Genomic DNA, 27105 nt, shown 5'->3' with positions numbered 1-27105 from the left:
GGGTGAGAATGCAGAATAGCTTTGACCAGCCCAGGGGCAAAGACATGACAAGCCGAAATACTAGGACATGGTAGCCTCTTAACTGCTGAAGGAAGTATTTCAGGGCCAAAAATAGAGTCATCGTTTCGAGGCAATTTATGTGCCACGCATATGCAACGTCTGTCGTAAGCAGCTTGCGGTGACAACACGGACCTAGAGTGGGACCCAGAGTCAAAGACGAGGGTGTGAACCACTTAGAAAGGGTACAAAGCTCTCAGCGCGTAACCCTCATTGCCTTTGGGGATTGGCCCTTGGATGAAATCCCCTGGCTCTTAGCCACAAATGAAGCGATCTCATGTGCAAAAGGTCCAAGGGTATCACCGTGAATACAGCTGCCATGAGACCTAACACTCTCTAAATGTAGTAAAAAGTTACTTTCTGGCCTAGCTTGGTCTCCTTTAGGATATTGAAAATGGATTTGACACTTGCAGTGGTCGAATCCCATGTGACATTTAGATGTTCCCCCCCATTTAGATGTTTGGCATCCCTAACATTTCGCTGGACCCCGAAACACCAGTGGTGGCGGGATAGAACCACGGCCTTCTGAGGGTGCCAGAAAGAAGTTTGTATTCCTTATTGGAAAGCCTTAGGACTCTGGCCTCCTTGAGGCGGACTGCGAAGCGTAGCGAGTCTTGCCCCAATCTCTACGAGTGGGTGCTGGGCTTGCCACACTCTCCTTTTGCGCTTCACGCCTGGCGAGAACCGGACCTGGTAAGGACTCGGTGGCCAACAGTCCCGACCCTTGAGCAAGGCAGGGGAGAAGCCTCACAAAGGCCTGCTCGTAGAGCTTCGCCTCCCGAAGTAGGTACAAGTAGGTACAAGTTCCACCTTTATTTAAAAAATGTGTGTAAATGTAAAATGTATTTAAATTAGTGTTATTGTAGAGAATTAATGCACAGCTACATTTAACTCTTTGACTGAAAATTTAATTTTAAGATTTCATTATGTCCTCTCTGGAAACCATCACCTTATTGCGGTGGAGAGGTTTGCATGCCCTCATGAACCTGGGAGCAGTTTTGTCTGGAGACGAGGGGCCAGACAAAGTATGGTTTTAGAAACCCCATGAAAAAAAGAGGAGGGAGTAAAGTGACCCTGCCCAGAGGAAGGCTGGGGCCCATGTCTGGAGCAGATAGGCCTGGACAGAGGGCCCATCAGCGAGTGCCTGGTGGCCGGGTCTGCCATAAGGCCCGGCCAGGCACTGCCCGAAAGAGCAATGTGGACCCCTGTCCTCCCCCATCTTGTGGACCCACCACCTACAAGAGAAACCGATGAGGTTGGATGCACTGTTATTTGGGTAGCAGTGAAGGCAGAGGGCCACGACAGACCAGACCCAGGTGGCAGAAACTGGCTCTGGGGACATGGAATGTCACTTCTCTGTGGGGGAAGACCTGGAGCTTGTGCGGGAGGTGGAGCGTTATCAGTTGGATCTGGTGGGGCTTACCTTGATGAATAGCCTTGGCTCTGAATCCATACTCCTTGATAGGGGTTGGACTTTGTTCTTCTCCGGAGCTGCCCAGGATGTGAGGCATCAGGTGGGTGTGGATATACTCATGAGTCCCCGGCTGACTGCCACGACGTTGGGGTTTACTCCAGTGGACAAGAGGGTCGCCTCTCTGCACCTGACCCCATGAGAGGGGGAAATTCTCACTGTGGTCTGTGCTTATGCTCCAAACAGCAGTTCAGAGTATTCTTCCTTCTTTTTTACTTTTTACTCGAGTAAAAAGAGGGGCGGAGCTGTTAACTGATCACCATCTGGTGGTGAGTTGGGTCAGGTGGCAGGGAAAGCCACTGGACAGACCTGGTAAGCCCAAACGTGTTGTGCGGGTGAATTGGGAACGTCTAGGAGAGGAACCTATCCAAGAGGCCTTCAACTGCCACCTCCAGCTGAGCTTTTCCAGCATCCCTGTAGGAGCTGGGGACATTGAATCAGAATGGTCAATGTTTAAAGCTTCTATTGTTGAAGCTGCAGCTGTATGCTGTGGTCTTAAGGTTCTGGGTGCCTCAAGGGGCGGTAACCCTTGAACACCGTGGTGGACACCTGTGGTTAGGGAAGCTGTCCGACTGAAAAATGAGCCCTTCAGGGATATGTTATCCCGGAGGACTCTAGGAGCAGAGCTGGCGGGCTCGAAGGACAGCAGTTGCAGCGGTAGCAGAGGCAAAGCAGCGGGTGTGGGAGGAGCTTAACGAATCCATGAAAAATGACTTTCGGGCGGCACCAAGGTGCTTCTGGAAAACCAACCACCTCAGGAGGGAGAAACGGGGGACCACCCAAGCTGTGTACAACAAGAATAGAACACTGCTGACCTCGACTAAGGAGGTAACGGGCGGTGAAAAGAGCACTTTGAGGAACTCCTGAACCCGACTAATTCACCCTCTGTTGAAGAGACAGAGCTGGAGGATGACGGGGGGGGGGTCGGCGCTGATCTCCCTCGGCGAGATCAGTGGGGTAGTCAAACAACTCCACACAGTGGCAAAGCCCCAGGAATTGACAAGATCCGTCCAGAAATGCTGAAGGCTCTGGGTGTTGAGGGACTATCTTGGTTGACACGCCTCTTCAACATTGCGTGGAAGTCTGGGACAGTGCCTAAGGAGTGGCAGACTGGGGTGGTGGTTCCCGCTTTTTAAAAAGGGGGACCAGAGGGTGTGTGCCAAATTTAGGGGCATTACACTACTAGGTGCTGGAAAGGAGGGTTCGGCCGATTGTCGAACCACAGATTGAAAAGGAACAATGTAGATTCCGTCCTGGTCGTGGAGCAGCGGACCAGCTTTTTACTCTTGCAGGACTCCTGGGCTTGGAAATATGCCCATCCAGTCTACATGTGTTTTATGGATTTGGAGAAGGCATATGATCGGGTCCCTCAGGATTTTTTTGTGGGAGGTACTGCGGGAGTATGGGGTGAGGGAGTCACTTCTCAGGGCCATCCAATCCCTTTATGCCCAAAGTAAGAGGTGTGTTTGGATTCTCGGCAGTAAGTCAGGCTTGTTTCCAGTGGGTGTTGGCCTCCGTCAGGGCTGAGGTGTTGCCCCAAGTAAAAGAGTTTACTGTAAGTATCTTGAGATCTTGTTTACGAATGATGGAATATTGGAATGTGAGGTTGGCAGGAGAATTGGAGCAGCGGGGGGGGGGGTTGCAGTCGCTTTACCGCACTGTTGTGACGAAAAGAGAGTTGAGCAAAAAGGCAAAGCTCTCAATCTACCGGTCAATCTTCATTCCAACCGTCACCTATGGTCATGAGTGTTGGGTCATGACCGAAAGAACAAGATCGCAAATACAAGCGGCCGAAATCAGTTTTCTCAGAAGGGTAGCTTCTAAGTTGCTTCACTTAGAGATAAGATGAGAAGTTCAGTCATCCGTGAGAAACTCAGAGTAGAGCTGCTACTTCTTTACGTGGAAAGGAGTCAGTTAAAGGTGGTTCGGGCATCTAGTAAGGATGTCACCAGGACGCCTTCCTAGGGAGGTGTTCTTGGCATGTTTAGCTGATAGAAGACCACGGGGCAGACCAAGGACTAGTAATAAGTAATAAGGTAAGTAATACCCCAAAACATACTTACTTAACGACTGATAAGTAAGTGGATATGCTGTTGAAGATAGATGGATGGATGGATGGAATTCATTATGTACATTTGTTTTCTGCAAATGCTATTTTTACATATTTTGTTGCAAGCTAATATGATCAGTATGAGTATGAACATAGCTCTAAGACACTACTAATACCAATGTTATTTGGGTAAAATTAAATTATGCAAACAAGAGGATAGTAATTGTCCAAAAACATTAGTATTATTATTATTATTTCTTTATGTTTCTTCTTTATAAAAACTATCATTCAATGGAACGGAAGAGGAATTATTACCAGTTTCAGGATTCCAGGACTTGTGCTCTTGGTAGTATTCCAAAAGCTCAGCAGGCAGAGGCTCACCAGGGGCTCGAGGGGGCAGCAGTAATGTATTATGTGCATTATATTCTTTTATCAATCGCAGGATCTGGAAATACCAATAGATTAATTTAGCATTTTCACATAAGAATGAGTGCTGTTTTGTTTGAATAAAAGCACAACTGTGAGGTAGTCATAGGCACGGGGGTGCATTGTGATACTGCTTTTAAAAAACAGTTGCCCAAACTCCATTTATTATCATCATATTATGATTTTTTTTTTATTATTATTATTATTTCACAGGTATGTTGCTCTGCCAACACATACCCTTCCATGAGCGGTGAAACTAACTGTGATTGGTGGGGCTTTCGTCTGACAGTTATTGACATTTAGTGTAATTATCAGGAGTAAAAGTAGTTTTAACTTCTTAATGGTACTTTGTAGCCAAAATAAGAATAAATTATGAAAATTCTCTTTTTATTCCCATTGATTCCACTATGCAATATTAGTTACATTAATTTCCGGATTCTGGGGTTAAATGCCAAAAGTGTTGATTTGAAAGCTAGTGCATTATGATACAGTATATAACCCCACTATTGTCATGTTTCTTTGGTCGGCGTGAGTGTTTAGGTGGCATATTCGCAGGAGGCAAGATGAAGGTTTCCAAAAACTTGATTTTATTTAATATAAAGTACCAAAACAAAAGCAACAAGCTCCTTTCTCTGAGCACTTGTAAACTTTAATACCTTTCTTTTTTTGACAAACAAAACATATTCACTCAAACCTCAATATAAACAACAAAAGCTAGACGCCTGACTGAAGTTCAGTCAGGCTATTTATAAGAATTAACTTAATTACTCGCCCCGGTTTGGTTGAATGCTTCCACTCAGATTTCTCAGTCGGAACTAACTGCTGCATGAATTTATATAGCACAGTAAGGACCGAGGAAAGATGGAGATTGCATGGTTTATAAGGTAATGTGTAAGAAATAGCATAAAGGTTATCATGGAACTAAAAGCTAAGTTGCTCTGACCAGATGCTACAAACTCATTTAATAACTGAACAAAGTTAGCTAACTCGTTTATATCCATTACATTTCATTACATTTATGACATCATTTCAGGCAACTCCTTTATAGGCATGTTAACTGTCGACTATCAAGCTAAAGCTGTTTTCCTATTAATAAGCCAGCTTCACTTATGATAGTAACGTACTTGGTTGAGATAAAACGGACATTGCAAAGGCAACACTTGGCAACAACAATTATCCTTCCTGCAGAAGTCTTCTTTTGACTTGGAAGGTACAATTTGGTAGTATTTGGTTTTAGTGTGTTTATGAACACTTTTCTGACATTTTAACAAATAATTGCTCATTCACCATAATTTCGAATAACGAATCTTAGCTAATGAGAAATATTAAACAGTAAAAATGTACAGTACAGTTCCAAAAAACAATTACCCTCTCTTCCTCCAGGTAGTGCCTGTCAAAGTCCAGGGAGTAAAATTCAATTGGGAACGGGCAGGGGTTAGAGACCTGCACCTCAACCTCCTGTCCACTGCTGTAAGGTAGCACAGGCCCCAGCTCAATTTCAGAAGTGGAAAACATCAGCTGTGGCTCCAGTCCCTGACCCTGGGCTAAAAGTTGGATTGGCTGAGTGCTATGAGCCACCGCTATCACCAGACACTCTTTATAAGTTATCTGCCAAAAAAAAAAAAAAGAATTGTTACATGTGTTACATGTAGACTTGTTAAAAGGTGGTTCAGTGATACTGTAGGGCTGTGTTATGGCAAATGTGATTAAAACATGTTATATTTGTGCAATAACTTATTAATTTTTAACAAAGCAGTTGGTCAGGTGTATTTGTTGAGATCCATTTAAGTTGCATGACCACGTCGTATCAGATATATATCCAAGTTAGGATCACATGTGAAAGTGATATCAGAAAAACATCAGATTTGTGCATTCAGCCAGCCCACACATAAAAATTAAAATCACTTCAGGCTGGTAATGTGAACATAGACAAAGGATTTGCCAAAGACACTTTAATCAAAAAGTTCTGACAATTTATTAGTACCTTATATAATTAAGAGTAAACTCTACGCTGAAAATATATTTCTTTAGTCAAGCCTTTTGTGAATAGATTATTTTAAGGTAAAGGAGCAGATCTGAAAGGTACAGTACATATGCATATTAAGTTGAACTGAGATGTAAAGGCTGATTTATGCTTCTGCATCAAGTCTACGCCAAAGGACTTGTGTAGTCATGAATAATTTTTTTTATTGAGTTAAATATTGTACTATGCAGATTAAATTCTCTGTACAGTGGCGTACAAACCTCACCACCAACTAACATTTTTTTCGTGTAATTGCAGAGTGACACAGAAATGCAGCGAACAAGTATAATGCTCTTAACACCATAGGCCACTTGTGTAGATTTGATGCAGAAGCATTAATTAGGCAATGGGATATTTCCCTACCCCACACATTCACTCAGATTTATTGGGGGCGACTTCCTAGGGTTCATTAAGGTACTGTATATTTTTACTGTATGTCTTTCTTACAAGGTCATAAGTCCTCTGCCTATTGTTTCGAACACTCTGTGCGACAGTATCATCTAAAACCTTAGCTAAACTCTGTGCTTATCTTAAACATGGATTAGTTGTGTGTGTGTGCGTGTGTGTGTAGGATGTGTAGTGTGTGTAGTGTGTGTATAGAGTATGTAATGTGTTTCCATTGTGCGCATTTTGCAAATGACCCAAAATATCTGATCTCCCGTTAAGTTGATCCCATGAAAATTGTTCAGGTCAAAGAGATCTACTGAGTTTGACATGTATACGTACAATTGCGTATGAGCTATGCAGCAAAATTTCCTGTGAAGGAATTGATTCTAACCCGGGTGCCAATTTTCATTTGTTTTTATGCATATTAAGACCCCCCAAAGGGCCTGGAAGAAAACGATGAGCAGGCAAGCACAACCCTGCACCACTGCCACCCAGACGAACCACGCAACCTGTCTGTGTGCTTTTTGAACATGTTAAGACCTCCAAAAAGCCATCGCTGCCTAGGTGTATTGCACAAACTGTGTGCCTTTTAAGCATGTTAAGACCTCCTAAAAGGAAATGCCGCATGGGTGCGCTGCACAATCTATGTGCCTTTTGAGCACGCTGAGACCTCTAAAAAGCCCCGGACGCTGATGTGACTGAATATGATGTCACTCAGGATGTCATGAGCCACTTTTCGGCATAAGTTTAAGGCACTGCAATGGCTGAACCATTTGAGATATCAAAACGCCCTTAGCAATTTTGCATACTCAATGTTTTGAGACCATATCGGTCAGGTTTGGTGGCATTGCAATGGCGCAGGTTTTTGAGTCGGTCATCGTTTTTATAGGATGTATAGTGTGTGTGTAAAAGATGTGTAATGTGTGCGTAGGATGGGCAGCATGTGTGAGGTAGTGTGTGTGCATGTGTGTGTATAGGATGGGTAGTATGTAGGATGTGTGTAGGATGTGTAGTATGTGTGTGTGTGTAGTGTGTAGGATTTGTAGTGGTCGTAGTGTGTATTATGTGTGTGTAGTGTGTGTTTAGTGTGTGTAGGATGTGGAGTGTGTGTGTAGTGTGTGTAGGATGTGTCATGTGTGTCCTTTGCATGCGTTTTGCAAAACAACCCAAAATATTGAACCTCCTGTTGAGATGATTCAAAGGGATGTGTTTAGAAGTGTGCTAAGTATACCGTACTGTTTACGTGCAAGTATGCATGTGCGATGTAGCAAAATGTCCTGTGAAAGGCTGCCCAGATAAGCAGGCTTCATATTGGAAGCAGATTCCAACCTGTTTTTAGCATGTTGAAAACCTCTAAAAGGTGCCCGGTAATTGAAAAAAATAAATAAATAAAATAAATAAATAATCTTTAGAAGAACAAGAGGGCCTTTGCACATCATGACATAACCACTATTAAAAGAGCATTATTAGAATGATGGTGATGGTTTCATAGCACTTAAGTTCTTATTCTTACCCCTTCAGCTGGACTGAATTTGACCTGGACATTGACCCAGTCACCAGGATACAGCATACCACTAGATGGCAACAGCTCAAAGATAAGTGGAGATGTCAACTTTTCTAAACAAGCCTCCTGCCTCAGGTAAAATGGAAGGTGCCTCTCAGGCTTATAACAAAAAGCAGGGAGAAAAAACATTCATGTTAGATTTTATTTTTTTTTTTTCATAAAAGATCATTGTACTCATTACAGCACTAAAACACAGTTGTCTCTGATTTACATCTGGTACATTTAAGCTGAGGAAACGAAAGTTCTGAAAATACATACAGTAACTAGAATTTATGGGTTTGCTTTTGTGTCACGCTTACCATTACAAGTATAAAATAATAATAATGGTTAATATTAAAGTCACACGATGGAATTTTTAAGGTTTTATCAGGAAAATAACATTTTGCTCATGTATCTATGGCAACAGTTAGCTGAGCAGCAATGCAGACTTTTGGCCCATGGACATGCCCAAGCGCCCATGCTGAACCCTAAAACCAAAAGCACATATAGTGGGCTTGTAAGCACCAAAACTGGTTCTTGGAACAACTTATAAAGGTCTTTTTGTTTACATCATGTGGACAGGGCGTGCATGAATTACCTGGGGAAGAAATAGCACCAGGATGCCATATCGATCGTATCTATCTGTCTTTGTCTATAATCACAAATGGAGCTCTGCCCCGATATTGTTTCCATTCACAGAATTTAATAAACGTATCCAGTATCCAGCGCTAGCTGTAGACTGCACCCACATGTACAGTGGTGTGAAAAACTATTTGCCCCCTTCCTGATTTCTTATTCTTTTGCATGTTTGTCACACTTAAATGTTTCTGATCATCAAACACATTTAACTATTAGTCAAAGATAACACAAGTAAACACAAAATGCAGTTTTTAAATGATGGTTTTTATTATTTAGGGAGAAAAAAAATCCAAACTTACATGGCCCTGTGTGAAAAAGTAATTGCCCCCTGAACCTAATAACTGATTGGGCCACCCTTAGCAGCAATAACTGCAATCAAGTGTTTGCGATAACTTGCAACGAGTCTTTTACAGCACTCTGGAGGAATTTTGGCCCACTCATCTTTGCAGAATTGTTGTAATTCAGCTTTATTTGAGAGTTTTCTAGCATGAACCGCCTTTTTAAGGTCATGCCACAACATCTCAATAGGATTCAGGTCAGGACTTTGACTGGGCCACTCCAAAGTCTTCATTTTGTTTTTCTTCAGCCATTCAGAGGTGGATTTGCTGGTGTGTTTTGTGTCATTGTCCTGCTGCAGCACCCAAGATCTCTTCAGCTTGAGTTGACGAACAGATGGCTGGACATTCTCCTTCAGGATTTTTTGGTAGACAGTAGAATTCATGGTTCCATCTATCACAGCAAGCCTTCCAGGTCCTGAAGCAGCAAAACAACCCCAGACCATCACACTACCACCCCCATATTTTACTGTTGGTATGGTGTTCTTTTTCTGAAATGCTGTGTTACTTTTACGCCAGATGTAACAGGACACGCACCTTCCAAAAAGTTAAACTTTTGTCTCGTCGGTCCACAAGGTATTTTCCCAAAAGTCTTGGCAATCATTGAGATGTGTTTTAGCAAAATTGAGACGAGCCTTGATGTTCTTTTTGCTTAAGTGGTTTGCGCCTTGGAAATCTGCCATGCAGGCCGTTTTTGCCCAGTCTCTTTCTTTTGGTGGAGTCATGAACACTGACCTTAATTGAGGCAAGTGAGGCCTGCAGTTCTTTAGTTGTTGTCCTGGGGTCTTTTGTGGCCTCTCGGATGAGTTGTCTCTGCGCTCTTGGGGTAATTTTGGTCGGCTGGCCACTCCTGGGAAGGTTCACCACTGTTCCATGTTTTTGCCATTTGTGGATGATGGCTCTCACTGTGGTTCGCTGAAGTCCCAAAGCTTTAGAAATGGCTTTATAACCTTTACCAGACTGATAGATCTCAATTACTTTTGTTCTCATTTTTTTCTGAATTTCTTTGGATCTTGGCATAATGTCTAGCTTTTGAGGTGCTTTTGGTCTACTTCTCTGTGTCAGGTAGCTCCTATTTAAGTGATTTTTTGATTGAAACAGGTGTGGCAGTAATCAGGCCTGGGGGTGACTACAGAAATTGAACTTTTAACTGTGATAAACCACAGTTAAGTTATTTTTTAACAAGGGGGGGCAATTACTTTTTCACACAGGGCCATGTAGATTTGGAGTTTTTTTTCTCCCTTAATAACATAATCTTCATTTAAAAACTGCATTTTGTGTTCAATTATGTTATCTTTGACTAATAGTTAACGGTTTTTGATGAGCAGAAACATTTAAGTGTGACAAACATGCAAAAGAATAAGAAATCAGGAAGGGGGCAAATAGTTTTTCACACCACTGTATGTACTACATGACCTAAAGCCATTTTAAAACATACCTTAACCTTTTTCTTGACCTGGTCCTCCTTTATGATGCTCCACTTGCAGGGCACTGGCTCAGGGTTGTGCAGCTGCATTGTAATTACTTTGCACATGCCACATTGAACACTATCAAACTGTAACACATCATTGGTGGTGGTCAAGGAGGGCATCAGGACCACTGCACATAGACGGACCTGAACTGTAGGACCCCCCAAAACCTGACAAAAAGCAACATATAAAAAACATTAATTTCAAAAAGCTAAATATTAACATTACAAAAAGCTAAATACTAAAGAAGTCACTCCTTTAAAGGAGTCATGGGAAAAAAATATAAGTACACACTAGAATTCAGTAACATGTAAAAATAACTTGAAGTAAATGTCTTTGTAATATGCTCTCACCTCATTTTAGTGAAATTTTGCCGCACACTTTTTACTGGCGTTTGAAGGCATTTGTTTATGCACAGCTCTTTTAAGATGGTGTCACAGAATTTCAGTGGGGTTTAGCTTGGGACTTGGCTCTTTTATAGCCACCATTTCCTGCAATCTATCCTTTTCTATTTGTGCTGTCAGAAATCTATACTGTACTTGCAGTACAGAAGAGTTTCGGACACATGGTGTCCACATGGCTCTGAGGGTCTCCTCTACAGTAGTCACAGAGGGCTCTTAGGGTCACAAAGCTTAAGGATTAACCAATCTTGTGCATTTCTTTAGTAACTCCTAGCTGCTAATTACTTTCCTAGTAATTATGAAACTATGAAAAGGGCTCCTATTTTTTTCCACCTTATGACTGTGGTTTTACATTTTTTTAAAAATATTACCCTATTTTAAAATCCGTTGTGTTATTTTTTGCCGCATTCATTGAGGCTGATAAAGACTACGCAATTGGTATCCAGGTACAATTAATAGAATTAAAGTAAAACAATAGCACATTAGCAACCTAAAAATTATTACAGCAGTTTAATGCCTGTAAGTCATGTTTTGTAAATATACTGTATACAACAAAGGCCCCCAAAGAAATACATCATTGTTTTAAACTGCCTGTGTATTCAATAGTCAAACATTAAACTCAAACCATTAGATAAATATACTGGTTATTGACCACTATATTATATTACTATATTTTATACTATATTACTATTATTAATTACATTATATAATTACACATTATATTAGTTATCATATATGAGTAAGATATTAGTTGGTGTTTTTTTTCCATTCATACATTGAGAAAAAGTTTTAGAGTCCATTTTATTAGGACACACCAAAGAAGATTTCTTTTAAAAAAAAAGGGACTGTGCTTTAAAGTCTGTCATATAGAGTTCAGTCTTTTGTAAATTTTGAAAAAAAAAACCTAAATAATAGGCCTGTCAATTGAGCCATAGATGCAATTGCCAAGAGGACAAATGTTGGATGAAGGCCTTATTTTTGGGTTAGTTTTTCCTTGTCACATTAAAACAACATCCTAATAACTACGGTATTTCTGCATGTGTCAAGAAATAAGCTTAGGTGACCAGAAGATGTAGCTTTAGCGGTTAGCCCTTTGTTGCATGAATGGTAAACCCAAACGCAGAAGAACACGAGTAGGCAGGATAATCACGCTATTTAGTCTAAGGACTCTCACAAATGGGAAGCAAGGGAAAGACACAATCTAACCCGCATCCTAAAAACACACACTCAATCAGAAAGCAAAGCCAAGTAAGTGAGTACTCACGATTTGACGAACGATTCCGAAGTGGCATGGGCAAAACTCAATGACAGAGCGAGGTGCTATTGTTTGTTTACTCCTTTTATACTTCCTGGATCGCGACCGCTTAACTTCCGGGTCCTAGTGCCGGTTGCGAACCGAGTGTGCATGACAGTACCCCGCTGTCTAGGACCAGCTCCAGGGGTGGAGGATACCCTGTGACGGTAGTCCTGGATGAGCTCGGGGTCAAGGATGAACTGCGCTGGGATCCAAGATCGCTCCTTTGGGGCCGTAGCCCTCCCAATCGACCAGGTACTGAGTACCTCTGCCCCGAGGGCGCGAGTCGAGGATCCGTCGCACGGTGTAGGCGGGACTGCCGTCAATGATTTGGGGAGGAGGAGCGGGGAGGCGGGTGGAACCATCAGCTCTTGGATAAGAGCGTCTGCCAAATGCCTAAATGTAAATGTAAAGTGATGAAGGGTTTTAGTTGAGAAATATGGAATACTGGGGGGATCCGGAGCGCCACAGGCAGCTGGAGCCGGTAGGTGACAGGGTTGATCTGTAGATTGATGCGGTATGGACCGATAAATCTTGGTGAAAGTTTCCGGGATTCTGTGTGTAGATGAAGGTTTTTTTGTTGAGAGCCATACCTTGTCACCTACTTTATACAAACGTCCCAGAGGGTGTCGACGGTGGTGTTGGGTGATGTAGCTGGCGTTGGTACGTTGGATGTTATGGTTGGCTTGCCTCCATAGCCGTCGACACCTACGGACCAACTGTTGGTATGTTGGGCCGATGGTATGTCAACCTCCAGTTCCTGATGGGCGAACATCGGAGGTTGGAAACCATAGCATAGCTTAAATGGGCTTAAGTTGGTAGCCGAGGAGACTTGGAGATTGTGAGACAGTTCTGCCCATGTGAGGTAGCGGGCCCAGGAGTGCTGGTGATCAGAAACAAAACATCTCAGGTAGCGTTCCAGCTGTTGGTTGGTCCGTTCCGTCTGTCCATTAGTCTGGGGGTGGTAACCGGAGGACAGACTAGTGGTGGAATTGATCAGATGGCACAAGGCCTTCCAGAACCGGACGGTGAACTGGGGCCCTCTGTCCGAGACGATGTCTTTGGGGAACCCATGCAGGCGAACTACGTGTTCCAATATCAGATTGGCGGTGTCCTTAGCTGACGGGAGTCCGGTGAGGGCCACCAGATGAGCTGCTCTGGAAAACCGGTCGACGATCGTGAGAATGGTATTTTTCCCTTTGGAAACCGACAGGCCTGTGATGAAGTCCAAGGCGATGTGCGTCCAGGGCTGTCGAGGAATGGGAAGAGGTTGGAGCTTTCCGGGGGTGGGTGGGTTTGTGTCTTTAGACCTGGCGCACACCGGGCACGCCTGAACAAACTCCTCAATGTTCTTTTTCATGGAGGGCCACCAGAACGCCCGTTTCACGAACAGCAAGGTTCTTCGGTTTCCAGGGTGTCCGGCGACAGGCGAGGAGTGACCCCACTGGAGGACCTCAGCTCTTAAAGGTTGGGGCACATAGAGTCGTCCAGGTGGCGCACCTGCCGACCCGGCCTCCAAAGCCTGAGCCTGGCGAACCCCCGTTTCCAAATCCCATTGGAGGGGTGCAATGATGCGTGAAGTTGGTATGACAGGCACAAGGTCCGCCCGGGGGACGTCTTCCTCCTGTTGTCGGGATAGGGCGTCAGCCTTGGTGTTTTTGGACACGGGGCTGTATGACAGATGGAAGTTGAAGTGTTCCCGGCTGGAGAAGAAGCCACATGGGTGTAGCTTCTGGCCTGGACCTCGTTGGGAGAAAACAGCGCCGGCGCCCACATCCGACGCATCCACCTCCACAACGAATGGTTGGTTGGCATCTGAATGAAAAAGAATAGGGGCAGTGGTGAAGCGGTGACAGAGTTCTTTGAATGCAGAGATGGCAGCAGGCGTGAGTTGGAAGGGATGAGATGTGGGCCTGGTCAGACTGGTCAGTGGTGCTGCATCTGTACTGTAGCCCCGGATAAAGCGACAGTAGAAGTTCGCAAACTCAAGAAACCATTGAAGCTGTTTGAGAGTCCTGGGGAGGGGCCAATGACGAACAGCCTATAGTTTTGCGGGTCCATGGCCACACCCTGGGGCAAGATGACAAAACCCAGGAATGTGGTGAAGTGCTTGTGAAAAGCACATTTTTCCAACTTACAGTACAGTTGGTGAGCGAGCAATATCTTGAGAACAGCCCGGACGTGCTGGATATGTTCTTCGATGGTGTGGGAGTATATGAGAATATATACACCAGGTCGTAAGGGCGATGGGGTGGAAGGTGGGTGGCTCTTTTTTTACAAAAGACTCCAGCCAGGTCACGATAGGCAGGAGGGATGGCGTCTAAGTAGACGAACACCCCTCGGGCTAGCATGTCTCTCAGGACATCGTTGATGAATTGTTAAAAGGCCAAGGGTGCGTTACATAGTCCAAATGGGATGACCAGGCTCTCATAATGTCCGGTGGAGGTGATGAAGGCCGTCTTTCACTCATCGCCCTTTCTGATACGCACCAAGTTGTAGGTGCTCCGGAGGTCCAACTTAGTGAACATGGTGGCAGCAGAGAGGGCATCCAGGGCTGAGTTGGTGAGCGGCATTGGGTGTCGGTTCTTAATGGTTATCTTATTTAGCCCCTGATAGTCGACACATGGGCGAAGTTCGCCCCCTTTCTTCTTCACGAAGAAAAAGCCAGCGGCCGCCGTCAACGAGGAGGGCCGGATGGTTCCATGGCAAAAGGCATAAGTGATGTATTCCTCCATCACCTGCGTCTCGGTAGCTGACAGCAAGTAGAGGTGGCCGCGGGGAGGAACGGAACCCGGCTGGAGCTCTATCGCCAGGTCGTAAGGATGGGGTGGAAGGTGGGTAGCTCTTCTTTTACAAAAGACTCCAGCCAGGTCACGATAGGCAGGAGGGATGGCGTCGATGTCGACATCGGGGGCCTCGGACTCCGTGGAACACGTCCCAGCCTGGGCCCGTAGGCAAAGTTCAGTGCGGATCGGCCCCCACTGAAGGATTCGGTTTTGGTTCCATGAAATGAGGGGGTCGTGCTGCAGCAGCCAAAGGGTATCCGAGGATGATGGGAGGAGATGAGATGGATGTGAGGTGAAGTTGAATCTGTTCCTGGTGTTGGTCGATAGTGTGCAGATGGGCTGGGTTTGGTGGGTGATAGGGCAGAATGAAAGGGGCCGACCTTTAATAGAAGTGATGTTAACTGGCTGGGATAATGCCTCGATCTTCACCTCCAATTCTTTGGCATATGTAGAGTCAATGAAGTTACCAGCGGCACCGGAGTCGATGAACGCGGTACTTCGAACTCTTTTGTGGCCAGATTGGAGGGTTACCTGGACCGTGAGGCGTGAGATGGTGGCGCTGGTCGTAGTGGAGAGGTGCAGGGGGCCCGGTGAGTCTCTCCTCACACTCACCGGGGCTGCGCATTTCCCAGGCGGATTGGGCAGATCGCCCGGTGGTGTGCCGCCAACCAACAGTAGGCACACAAACCCCCTAAATACCTTCATTCGCGTTCTGCCACAGTCAGGGAGGCGCGTCCTAGTTGCATGGGTTCCTCGCCTCCGGTGTCAACCACAGCAGGAGGTGGAGATCTGACAGATCCGGTAGTGGTGGTGGTGAAGACAGTAGGTGGTCGTGGTGTGGCGTAGGAGAAGGTGGGTGCAGGCGGCAGGGTCCTCGGGGCTGGCTTTGGACAAGAGAGAAGGCACTTATCAATACGGAGGGCGTGTTGGATCAGGCCCTCCAGTGTAGCGGGAAGCTCTCGCCCAGTGAGCTCGTCTTTTATTCATGAAGCCAGTCCTTTGTAGAAGGATGTCCAGAGCGCGGCATCCCCCCAATTGGTCTGCACAGCGAAGGTCCGGAATTCAGCTGTATACCGGCTCACGGACGATCCTCGCTGCCGGTATACAGCTGAATTCCGCAGATGGTAGAGATTGGTGTCAGTCTCCACCTCGCCCGCTGGGTGTTCGAAAGTGGCCTTAAGTTGACTGAATTTGTTGTAGGAATGGTCTGTATCTGCCCGTAGAACTGCCGTGGCCCACTCAGCTGCCTGCCCGGATAGCAACGAAACCAGGAGAGCGATGCGTAGCCGATCGGTGGAGTACCTGGTGGAATTGAACTCAAACACCAGCTAGCCGCGCTATCCACAGCTGCACAGAATCAGTCATTCTGTCAAGAACTAACCTTAGGTGACCAGAAGACATTGGTTTAGCGGTTAGCCTGTTGCGTGAATGGTAAACCCAAACGCGGAAGAACACGAGTAGGCAGGATAATCACGCTATTTAGTCTAAGGACTCTCACAAATGGGGAGCAAGGGAAAGCACACAATTTAACCCGCGTCCTAAAAACACACACTCAATCAGAAAGCAAAGCCAAGAAAGTGAGTACTTACGATTTGACGAAAGATTCCGAAGTGGCATGGGCAAAACTCAATGACTGAGCGAGGTGCTATGGTTTGTTTACTCCTTTTATACTTCCTGGTTCGCAATCGCTTAACTTCCGGGTTCTAGTGCCGGTCGCGGACCGAGTGTGCATGACAGCATGTAAAAGTGTAAAATGTTCCATTTGCAGATTTATTAACAATACTCTCTAATCATAGGCTCTAAAGAATCAGATTTATAAATCAATATTTATTATGCAGCACTGCAGGAGTTTATTGCCTTTCTTACCAGAAATTAAATCAGCTATACATGGGGGAAACCAAGAGGAGACTGGATGGTCCTTTTGTCATACCATAATAATGAAGGCTTTCTCCTTTTTATCAGGCACTTTAGACAAAGGAATAGTATCTAATATTTCAAGGGAAGCAAAACTTAGGCTGTGCTGGTTGTCAAACTAGGACGAACAGGAGCCTTAACAATAATCACAAGTTGAAGCACCCTGACAAGACTAGGCATGAAATCTATATCAAAGACCCCTATGAGAGAATACTGAATTTGGTACAAAGAGCACTGAAGAACTGATACATAATACAGCAGTTAAACAAGGACACAATTTTCACATAGTTTTGCCTTACTATACTACCACAATGGATATTAAGTCAAGCAATCAGCGGTAGCGGTAGTGTACAGAAAAAATACAAAAATTATGTTCTTGTACAAATACATATAAACCTCACTGTATAAGATATTAGATGTAGGGACTGCTTTGCATGTTTGTATAACAGCCAACAAATACTATATCATTTTACAGGACTAGGTTGTCATGTCAACACAAGAATTGGTCTCACACTACTACTGCCATGAAAACCTGCCAACCTGCTTCAAACACACACAGATTCATTAATTCAATCACACACCTGGACTTAATCACTTACACTTAAACCCATAGTTTTTAATTCTTGCCTGATTTATTTTAAATCTGTCCCTTACTTGTTTTGTAACTATGATCTTTGCCCAGTGTTTTGCATTTGTATGCAAGCTTTTCAATAATGCATTCTAACCTGCAACTGCCTCCATCTCTGCCTTCTGACACAGGTGCACTCTTTTCTGATGGATGTTTCCATATTCTAGGATGATAATACTCCATTATATATTTTCTGTATGTTCAAATTTGACTAGGAAGAAGACAGTGCTTTTATTGTCTTCCTTAGCTCGAGATTTAAATCATTGAGACTTTGGAAATTCTGCAAATTTCCAAAGAATTTCATCATTGGAAATTCTAGAGTATAACCAAAGCAGATCCCCCGTGCATAACAGAAATATAAAGTCTAAAAAGCACCTTATTCGAATTTAATCATAATGCACATGATTTTATGTCACAATAAAGTCATAAGAAGTCCATGGATCACACTCCTTTTTCTCTATATATCCATACCCTTTAAGAATATGGAAAACCTACCTGTATAGGCAAGACAGCACGTATCTCGCCAAACTTTCGATTTGCACCTTGTGGCTCAAATGTAACCTCAAGTGTCTCTGTCTCACAGTAGGGAAGATTCTTCACCTTGTCCATATCTGTGCTAAATCCTGGAAAAGACATGAACCTACTTTTCTGTGCACTGTTTTGTAAATGTGACTCAGAAAGTTTATCAGAAAGGTTCTGAGAGTGTAAGGGTAGTCCCCCACTTACGAACAGATATAATGTGAACAGACTGCAGTTCTACGAATATTTATAGATGCAAACAAATCACGGAGGTAGCTCCTGTGTATTGTATAAAAAAATACCAATATTTATAATTATATACACTATTTTCAGTGCGTAAGTAAATGTATAAAATGTCCAACATTCGATATATTGTATGTGTGTGCGTCTGGGGTGCGGGAGAAATGAGTCGGTCTCACCGGTTTCAAAGAATGAGTATGGAAGCACAATGATAGAAAGTAGCTGTCCTGTAAAGCTGTTTCTATGGTGAATAACCCAAATTTTGAAAAATTTTAAACGAAACAGGGTTTAAAGTTCAATACAGTGGAAAACAGCTCTGAGACAAAATAGCATCCGGGATTCCTCTTATGAGGTAAGGTGAACAGACTGTTGACGTGTGAGATTAAGTACTTCGTAGGCACAGTTACGGGTTTTGGCCACATAATGGCAGTGTGGGGAAAGGGGAAAGAGATTTAGTCTAATTGATTGGTATGTTTTACATTGTATATTCATGTCAAAAGTGTATAGACTCCCTTTGTAAGAATAAATCACGATAAAGGGAGTCTATACTGTACATGGTATTAGCATTATACAGTATATATAACATGCTCCCGGAACAAAACATGTTTTTAAGTCGGGGGCAACCTGTATACTTAAAAGTTATACATGGTGCATGGACCAACCTGTGCCTGCCAGAGAACGTCGATCTGCTCTGAAGGACACTGGGAGAGGCCCAGTGTTTGTCACTTTGACAATATGAGTAGAGACAGTTCCTTGAATCACATAACCAAAGTCCAGAAGGTACTCAGGCAAAATAAACCTGTTAGGAAAGTATATTTTTTTTAAAGTTCCCTTTAATAAACACAGGGATCTTTAATGATTTTATAAAGTGATGTTACCTGCTGAGCTTTTTGCGCCACATGCTAGAAATGAATATAGGTATTTCACTTTGAACAGAGTCTCTTTGAGGTTTCTCAGTGGCTATAGAGTTTTCCTTGACTAGAAGCCGATCAAGTTCGATCTGCAGCAGAGCATCATACTTCAAACAAGCACAAAAACATACACAGTTATGGAAAAAAAAAGAAAGAACATCCTTCTTTTATTTTTTTTTCATCCAATAAATAAATATTGTGTGGTACATACCAATATCTACATACAAATAAATAACTTTAGATGACAAACACGTGTCATTGTAGTCATTTTTTACACAGAAAATGTTGGAAAAAAATTATCAAACCCCTTCTGTTTACATAATCAAAATAGAAGAATAATAAGTAATCATTTCTGGGCAATTTACTCCAGAAAACTTATGCAATATCATCAAGACGAAGACAGCTGGTCACAAACCATCAAGCAAACCACCAGTGCCCTTATTATTATTAATAATATTATTTTTATTATTACGTCATCACAGAAACAATTTTTTTTTTTATGTTTGCATAGTTAAATAAAATTTAGTTTATCATATTTCCTAGCTTGTGCTGAAAAAAAAAATACGTCACTCTGTACTGCACATTCCTTGGGCCTATCTACAGTATCTATATACTGTATAATGCTAATGCCATAAAGCCCTCCAGCTTTATATTGCTGGCCTGTTCTGAGGGCTACCACTGCAAGTATATCTTAGACCTGAGACAGTCTATAATAATTAACATTGTTGACTAGACAAAACAATACATTAAAAAGGGACATAGAGCAGGATCATTCTGGTCTCGTTAGTGTTTAGAATTGCACTCACTGTGGGAATGTAGTTCTCTTCACACAGTTCACCAAACCCTGTACCAGATGTGTTTAGCGTAGCCCCTCTTTGATGTTCACTCTCAACTGCCTCCCTTGCCTTCATTAGCAATGAGCTATATTGTTCTTCATCTACAAAAACACAAACAAGTCACATTAGGAATTCTATTTTCAGACCACTTTATGTTAGAGTTAAAGCGGATAAGATTCTTACCACAGCCCCCAATAACATTTTATGATTTATGCAGGCTGACCATGTAATTATTCCTACCTAATCCTAGTTGCTATAATACTAAAGAGCCTATGCACAATGCTATTGTTTCCAATGAACAGGTGTAATTGTATTTTCCAAAACTGTGTAATTCTTTTTCCACTAATTTTAAAAGCAAATTTAAATTAAGGCAATTTGAAAAGCCAATTTAAAGTCTATTTAAAAGCCTAGTGGTAGTAACAACGCATTAATGATGTTATTGTTGCATTATTCTTAATAATGTAATTTTGTGATGCAAATGCAAATACTTTTACATAAGCTTTTAAAATAACTTAAACATTAAAAAAATAATGTTTTTTCCCCATATACCAGTTTCTGTTTCAATTTTAAAAAGTTCACCTCTGCTCAGTCTGGACTATTGGATGAGACAGGTCAAATACAGTATAGGCTTTATATACAGTATAACTTTTCTGTTGCACCATTGTCAATGTACTAACCACCTGGCTAACCATTATATTTTTTTAAGTCATACAATAGAATATATAAGATATATGATATTATAGGATATGGTACTTCTAAAGAAATATCTATGTTAATTTCAGTAATATTCTGCAATTTTTATTTCCGCATATTTATTAAGGTCTTACTTATGTCTCTTGGCAGGTCCAGGCACACCCTAGAAAAGATTCCCTCTCCCTTCAACGTAATGCTTTCTGGCTCAAAGAAGGCCACCTGTAGTTGGAACACCTTCTCAAAAACCTCTGGGATTCCAGGAACATAGTACACAGGGGCTCTCATCTCCTCATGTGCCCTTACATGACCCTTTAAATAAGATATGCCAAAACACAACATTTATTTTTTCTTAGTTCAAGTCGTAAAATACAACACAGAATGTTGTGAAACATACACATCCTTTATACAGTACTTGCACACTGTCGATCTGTGCCGTGATTTACAGTACATGAACATGTTCTGAACGTAACAATTTATCTACAAGCATCTGCTAATTATTTTATATTATCCTGGGATGTAAAAAATGCATTGACTTCCAGGGGTTTCTGCATACTTTTGAACATTTTCTGGTCTAAACATTATTGGGATAGTACCGTATGTAGCATCTCACCATGCTGGGATTAACAAGAGGATGTCCAGGTAAGACATCGTTAGGGGACACATCTTGATCTTTCAGCAGAAAACTGTAGTTAAAGCCCACCTTTCCTGTGTTTCTCAGAATAATCTCTGCTTCTGCCACATGATCAAATAACTTAAAAAAAAAAAAAAAAGATTTTAAGAAATTTTACTTGATTAGTCCATGTAACATAAAAAAAAATATAATATAAAACATATCTACCTGAGGGCCAAAGTTGATCTCAGTTGTGTCCAAGGTGTAGGTTATTAGTGAAGCCTCTCCTTTGAGGGCAGTTTCGTATGTTGGGCCTTCCTCCACCATGCACACTGCCAGCACTTGAGCCCTGATGTTCTCATGGCCAAAGAATGTGAATGTCACCTGCTGAATCTCACCAGGCTGCAGAACTCCATAAATTGGCATTATGTCAAATATCTGAAAGACAATAAGAAATAGAAAGACAAAAGCAGAGCATAATTTCCTGACCACAACAAAAATATTGGTTTGGAGGGTTGCAGAACTATAGCTGGTGTGTCACCCAGTGAGTCATATGGAGAGTGGAGGACCTGCCAGCAAAGCTTACAGTGGAAGCTAATGAGGTGGACTCCCCAGCACCATCACAGCTAGAGCCCAACTGGCGGCCTATCAGTTCTATCCAGAGGTCAGAGGCTGATGGGGCAATGTCCCTGACAATGTTCAAGCCAGAAGACAAAAGAGGGGCTTTTTGCCCTTAACAAATAGTGGCCCCTATCTGTGTTTTCAGTCTGTCTTTTAGTTTGTCTTTGCCCAGCAATTGTTATGTTTAGTCACCTCATGATTAAGTTCATAGTGTTCTTAGCCGAGTTCCGACTTGAGTTTCTTTAACCTTATCACAAAGTTAAAGAAATTTAAGCTTATATGAAGTCCTGAAAGGTGGTAATGCAAGTGAATGTTTGGACCAAAGCTTGGTTAAAAACAGTACTTTGCCAATAAATATTCAAGATATTTATAAGGCTTGCAAAATGTAAAGTTCTTTTAAAATATGTGCACTCTTTAGCACTTAATTTAAAAGCAAGCATCCATGAGACTTTCTTTAATCATTCCAGCAAATCTGCTCTCTTACCTCTCTGCACTCAGTTTATACAGTATGTTTTTATTGATGCCAACTTATGACCAATCTTGTCCACTATCTCAGACTCTGCATCAAACTCGCATATAAGTGACCTCACATTAACATTTGACAATGAATGTTAGTTACTTAAATCATAGAAACTCCATATTTATCAGTGCAATTATCTGGCAAGCAGATATACAGTAGTGGCCAAAAGTTTTGAGGATATTGTGGCTGCTAAGATTGCACCTACGTAAATCAACAATTTATAGAATTTGGCCCAGAAGTTAATTGAGAGCATGCCCAGTCGAATTGCAGAGGTCCTGAAAAAGAAGGGCCAACACTGCAAATACTGACTCCTGGCATAAATGTCATGTAATTGTTGATAAAAGCATTTGAAACATATGAAGTGCTTGTAATTATATTTCAGTATATCACAGAAACAACTGAAACAAATATCTAAAAGCAGTTTAGCAGCAAACTTTGTGAAAACTAATATTTGTGTCATTCTCTAAACTTTTGGCCACGACTGTACACCTCAGTGGAATGCTGCAATGATAGCACCTTTACCGCTGCCATAATTACCAATAGGTTTTTAATAAAGTGAAGCTTATACAAAGTCTTAAAAAGTGGTAAAGTAGCAAGTTTGGACCAAAGCTTGATTAAAAACACTATTTTGCCAATACATTTTCAAGATTTAAAAAGGTTAACTTCGCAAGAACTGGGACATGTAAATTACCCACAAACAACACAGACATACTGCATAAAAATAACAACAGAACAATCTTAATACAAAAGTAAAAAAATCAGTAAAACATACCTCCTCTACACTGGTACTTTGTGTTTCTCTATTAGTTAAGCTGGATAGGCTGCATTCTAATTCTGTGGGCTTTTGTGCTGTTGATGCTTTATTCCTCTGTCCCAGTGGAATAGAACTGCATGTAAGCTCGTCTAGCCCATACGCTAAAAGGGGCTCTTTTGATCCTCTTCCCTCTTTAGTAGCAGAAGGTGATTTTATTTTCTTATTGACCTCCTCACCTTGCTGAGTTTTAGAGGTCTCACTATGACTGAAAATAGATATAAAACAAGAAGCATTTTAACTACTGTAATTAAAACTCAATTATCAGCCAAAATGAAAAGTCAAGCCAAAGTGAAGTTAATTAAAGAAAGTCATAAATTAATATTCAGGTTTGTATAGCCCTCCCGGTCCCTAGTTGGACAGCAGAGGTTCCTACAGTAGATGGATAAATGGGTAAAATACTTTGACTGAGAAAGGAACGTTTTAGAAGAAGCAACAGGGGGCAGTGTTGTACAGTATATGAAATAATGTTGTATATGCTTTCTCTCATACCAAGTGGAATTATTTTAAAACTGTAATTTTAAAGGGCATAATTTTAAAAGCAAGACTTTCTTTATTTATTCCAGCAAATATGCTCACTTTTCTCACTGCACTGTTTTTACTAATGTCAACCTATGACCAATTATGTCCACTACTGTACCTCACACCCTGCCTCAAACACTCTTGAACAGTCCCATCTGCTTTCTCTACACTTATATTATTATTTGCACCTGTATGTGGGATTTTCTGACAAAGTTAACTGGTTCTCTTTGATGCATGAATGCATTCTGCATTTAAAATCTTATGACCAAGCCCAGGATAAAATAATTACTGAGCATGAATGAAAGTAGCAAGTGCATCACAGGGCACCCAGTACACTCACATATGAGTAAATGTGACCTTGCATTAACATTGGATAATGAATGTAAGTTACTTAACTGATAGAAACTCCATATTTATCAGTTCCTCACATGGCAAGCAGAGACACACCTCAGTGAAATGGTGCAATGGTGGTACCTTTACAGCTGCTTTAATTACCAGTAGGCTTTTAATTAGCAGGTAGCACAATGCACACTGAATGCTTGCCAGTATTGATAGGAAAGGTCAGGCCATTATTAGATGGCTTGCTGATGGGTGGCTGAAGAGAGGCGGGAGAGTGATTAATTTTCACTAGCCAGCAATCTAGTCCCTTGGAGCATGTTATTGATTTGCTTGAGATGGGACATGGCAGCTGCTGAAGTACAATTTAAAAACTATAAAAACTGTAGTCCTTGCAGCCTGGAGTTGAACCCCTATTGACAGCTGAGATTTAACACAATACTTTCTACTTTACATATTGTTGTGGGCAGCCACTGTGCATGAATGTGTAAAAGAGTAATGACACTGCAGAGCTCTGCAGGTCATTCACATATTTGCATCTGTTGTTTTTCAACTAACATCAGAAAATAAATCTTCTGTCTGACACTGACCAAATGTTTGTATGGTGATTATACGTAGAGCTTTCTGCTAGAGGAAAGGTAACCAATGAATACAACTGAACATCAGCAGAGGAGAGGCTGCCGACAGCTTTATTCCCAAATAAGTCATCAAAATATTATTTATCCATGGCAGTTTGTTCAAGATTTACTAATAATATGTGAGGGTTGAGTAAGTCCGATTCTGGCTCTTATTAAAAGTGATAAACATAGGGATGCAAACTCAGTCAAATGTTTGCTCAGCACTGCACTTTTAGACTAGGTTTAGTCCTAGCTGTGCAAATGGCCATCAGGAATGTAGACCTTTGGGTGTGATAAGAAATGTTTGCATGCTTTGCAGCCAGAAGTAAGACTGCATGTTTTATGATAAAAGAGTGAGATGCGCTACACTAAGACCTGTCAGTGACCAGGCTGTCAAAAATATTTTGCTGAAGATAAGCTGGTTTACTGTAAGAATGCATGAATATTGGACTATAAAAAGGTATCAGAGAAACAAGTGCCAAAGCTGTTTAAAAGACAAAAAAAAAAACAAGTAAGCCTAAAATTCAACTTCGGCCCTTTTCCAGTATACTAGCTGCTTGGTTGTCACCACGTGTCAGTTTTAGGCACGGAGTATATTTTATATCAGTGGTAGCTCATGACTTTTGAAGTAAAACAGGAAGAAAGATAACGATTGAAATGTTTTGCATAGCAAGTATTTTTTTTTAAAACAGTGTTCCTGGGATGGTCTTCATTAGAGCCAGGTTTATCATAGCATTTGATAGTTTTTACAATTGGGTATACATTCAGAGCTTTCAGACTGGGTGGACTTCATTTCTTAAAGTAATAATGGATGTTTTTTTCTCTTTACTTTGTGTTTCTTGCCATACTGTAGTTGTAGAGGCATTAACGCTCTTCCTCTGCACAAGTAAACCGATGATCTAAAGGACATTAAAAAGGCAGCAGTTGTCACAAATTAACTCTTGACAAGGCACCTGTGAATTAAAAACCATTCCAGGTGCCAACCTCGTGAATGTGGAAAGTATTAAAAAATAAAGAAAAAACACTAAAGAAGGTATGTGTGCATGTGTGTGTGTTGGGTTTGGGTGTGAGCTAAAGCCAGTTCTCCCAAGCATCTTTCTTTTTTGACCGGCTTCCATCCAGGAAAACATTTGCCTGCAGCATGCCTAATGCACGTTCACGCAGATGAGCAGGGACCCTGGGCATCTTTCTTTGGGTGTTTTTCACAGTCGGTAGACAAGACTCGTAAGTGTCCTGCGTTTTTTAGAACTGTGACCTTAAATGCCTACTTTCTGTAAGCTGTTAAGGTCTTAACGACCATTCCACAGGTGCATGTTAATTAATTGATTATGTTTAATTGAACATGCATGGAAAACTTGGATTTTTACAACATTATTGTGGAAATACAGAGTCCTAAAAAAGGGACGTTTCTTTTTTGCTGAGTATACAGTGGTGTGAAAAACTATTTGCCCCCTTCCTGATTTTTTATTCTTTTGCATGTTTGTCACACTTAAATGTTTCTGATCATCAAACACATTTAACTATTAGTCAAAGATAACACAAGGAAACACAAAATGCAGTTTTTAAATGATGGTTTTTATTATTTAGGGAGAAAAAAAATCCAAACCTACATGGCCCTGTGTGAAAAAGTAATTGCCCCCTGAACCTAATAACTGGTTGGGCCACCCTTAGCAGCAATAACGGCAATCAAGCGTTTGCGATAACTTGCAACGAGTCTTTTACAGCGCTCTGGAGGAATTTTGGCCCACTCATCTTCTTGCAGAATTGTTGTAATTCAGCTTTATTTGAGGGTTTTCTAGCATGAACCGCCTTTTTAAGGTCATGCCACAACATCTCAATAGGATTCAGGTCAGGACTTTGACTAGGCCACTTCAAAGTCTTCATTTTGTCTTTCTTCAGCCATTCAGAGGTGGATTTGCTGGTGTGTTTTGGGTCATTGTCCTGCTGCAGCACCCAAGATCGCTTCAGCTTGAGTTGACGAACAGATGGCCGGACATTCTCCTTCAGGATTTTTTGGTAGACAGTAGAATTCATGGTTCCATCTATCACAGCAAGCCTTCCAGGTCTTGAAGCAGCAAAACAACCCCAGACCATCACACTACCACCACCATATTTTACTGTTGGTATGATGTTCTTTTTCTGAAATGCTGTGTTACTTTTACGCCAGATGTAACGGGACACGCACCTTCCAAAAAGTTCAACTTTTGTCTCGTCGGTCCACAAGGTATTTTCCCAAAAGTCTTGGCAATCATTGAGATGTTTTTTAGCAAAATTGAGACGAGCCTTAATGTTCTTTTGCTTAAAAGTGGTTTGCGCCTTGGAAATCTGCCATGCAGGCCGTTTTTGCCCAGTCTCTTTCTTATGGTGGAGTCGTGAACACTGACCTTAATTGAGGCAAGTGAGGCCTGCAGTTCTTAGGATGTTGTCCTGGGGTCTTTTGTGGCCT

General features: G+C 42.0%; 1 pseudogene; it reads right to left on the bottom strand.

The window, feature by feature from the left end:
• Positions 1 to 27105, bottom strand: part of LOC128527484 (hydrocephalus-inducing protein homolog) — a 77441-nt pseudogene that overhangs the window by 16448 nt on the left and 33888 nt on the right.

The sequence above is a fragment of the Clarias gariepinus genome, chromosome 7 (assembly GCF_024256425.1).
Source record: "Clarias gariepinus isolate MV-2021 ecotype Netherlands chromosome 7, CGAR_prim_01v2, whole genome shotgun sequence".
In the NCBI taxonomy this organism is placed as follows: Eukaryota; Metazoa; Chordata; class Actinopteri; order Siluriformes; family Clariidae; genus Clarias; species Clarias gariepinus.
The sequence above is the reverse complement of the archived record's forward strand: the minus strand, read 5'-3'. Positions and strand labels throughout refer to the sequence as shown.